Here is a 2533-nt window from a genome sequence, read left to right as displayed (position 1 = left end):
CTCTGAATGAGCAGGCTGTCAATCGAGCGGATGTCACTGAGAAATGAATGGAAGACCAGGAACAGAATTCCAGGAAATGTGATGTGACTATTATTGGATTGAAACTCAAACCCCGGTCATTTTTACAGTGACTGCTGTAACGGAGAGGAATCTGACCAGCAGGAGACGAGCTCCGCAGAGAAACGGGGAAAAGGAATTTCTCTGGAAACAAATAAAATCGAGGTCTGCTGCCCGCTCCCTAAGAGAAGAGAGGCCGACAGACCTGCGATTCTCTTGAGGTTTGTCAGTTGGATACATAAAGTCGCTTTACTGAAGCAAGGTAGAAATCTGAAGGGATCTAATGTTATGATGAATGACAACCTCACTAAATGGAATAGTGATCTTGCCCGAAGAGTGCGCTTTTTGAAGAAGCAAAGGAAGATTCAAAGCACTTGATGCTGGTCTACAAGGTGAGGAGACAAACTTCACTAACAATGACTGATAAAAAACACAGTCTCTACAACAGTCAACTGTGAGCACGACTTTCAGAGAGATCTGAACTGTCGGCAACCTGAGCTTAACATATTCAGTGATCATGATAACAACCTGTAAGATGACATAGACCCTGATCAATTCTTTTCCACTGTTAATCTGGACTGCAAATATTCTAGCACAGATGACTTTAAAAACTCTGTTAACCCAGCAGGAAGACTGTCAATCATCCACTTTAACAGCAGAAGTATGTACACCAACTTTGGAGACACCAAGGACTATCTACAGAATCTGGAACATTCCTTAAAGGCCCCAACCATGATATCCTCAAGCTTTTCAGAAGCAAATTATTTATGAAATATTACTTCTTTTTTGTGAGTTTTTTTCCTACACAGAAGTTAAATGACTGGATTCCTGATGCACCATCTGTGTATTCATGCACAATCGCTTCTATGTTCACAGAGCCATAAAATAAAAACTCCTAATTTTCTCAGTCATTTAACTTTTCATGTATAGTATCCCGTTTGGTAAAGTTACCAACAAAGTTTCAGACTGATCTGATGTGGTATTTGGTCGATTAAACCATTAGAATTTGTGTATTTATGCACTATTACAACTATCTGATGTGATTTATTACTAAATACCACCCCAGGTCAGTTTGAGACTTTGTGGGTAACTTTACCAAGGGAAGTTTTTTGGTAATTACAAAGCCAATGCTGAAGTCTCAATTAAAGTTAACAATAACAAACTGAGTTGGAAGCCACACATCAGACACAAACAAACTAAAGTTTCAAAAAGTATTTCAATGATAAATAAATCAAAATATATATTAGAATACAACTGTGGATATTTATTGTACTGCTCCTTAATATTACCATATTTCACCGGCTGTATAGAAGTTTGGGGTAATAATTATAAGAGTTCACTACATCCTCTCTATATGCTTCAGAAACGAGCCATCAGAATTATACATAAAGCCGGTTATCTTGATCCCACTAACAATGTATTTGATCAATCCAGAATTCTAAAACTGTATGACCTCGTTGATCTTTACACTGCACAGTTACTATACAGAGCTAGTGGGAAAACATTCCCATAAATATCCAGAAACAGTTCTTAGAAATGAAGGAGGAACAAACTGAGAGGATGCAGGAACTTCAAGGTCAGATTGATAAGAACCACAAAGAAAAGTTTCTGTGTTTCTGTGTGGAACTAAACTCTGGAACAAGTTAAGTAATGATCTCAAACAATGTTCAAGCATTTATACATTCAAGAAAATGGATAAAGAAACTCTAATCTATGAAGATAAGACGAGTTAAAGATCAACTGGTGTTTGAAGAATTCCAAATGTCTGAACTTGAATGTGATGAAATAATCAAAGCTTTTTTAATCACAACTAATGAGTTTTACACTGTGTGATGTGCAGGAATAAATACTGAAATGTTTACATTACAATCAATAAGGTATTGATTTTCTTTACTTGATTTCTGGATGAATATGAAACTGTATTCTAATGGTAGTTAGTGAGTATTACATATCAGTAACATGGTGTGTGATTGATGTTACCATTTACTAAAACAAGGAAATAATGCTTTATGAGATTAATCAATTATCAATTAGCCCCTTATTAAAAAAAATCTGCCCTCGATCTGGTGAGAATCAAATTTCAAAAACTCAGCAAAACTGTAAAATTTGGTAACTTAGTAGTGGTGGGATTACATGAATTCACTTCTTCACAGTCATTTCCAAGCAACCAATCAAACTGCATTTCATTATTTCTGTAATAAGTTTGATAAAGCTGTGATTTTTGTGTTTTGTTTTTCAGGAATAATGCTTGAAATAAACCAGACCAACCAATCAATCGATCAATCAATCAGTCAACTGCAAGTTGTCTGCACAATGTTAAACTATAGAGTTAATGTATGCATAGTTATAAATAATTACATACTGCATGTGTCTACAATCATCCACACAACCCGAAAACCCACAGCACAAACCCTTCCATCCATTCATCCGTCCATCATCCATCCATCCATCCATCACCCATCCATCATCCATCCAT

General features: G+C 36.2%; 1 protein-coding gene across 1 annotated transcript in view; it reads left to right on the top strand.

Annotated features, from left to right (window-relative positions):
• Window positions 1–2533, top strand: part of agrp (agouti related neuropeptide) — a 30845-nt gene that overhangs the window by 24428 nt on the left and 3884 nt on the right. The gene's annotated exons all lie outside the window — the stretch shown is intronic.

The sequence above is a fragment of the Oryzias melastigma genome, unplaced genomic scaffold, assembly GCF_002922805.2.
Source record: "Oryzias melastigma strain HK-1 unplaced genomic scaffold, ASM292280v2 sc00184, whole genome shotgun sequence".
NCBI classification, from domain to species: domain Eukaryota; kingdom Metazoa; phylum Chordata; class Actinopteri; order Beloniformes; family Adrianichthyidae; genus Oryzias; species Oryzias melastigma.
Note: the sequence above shows the minus strand (reverse complement) of the source record. Positions and strands in the feature narration are given on the sequence as shown.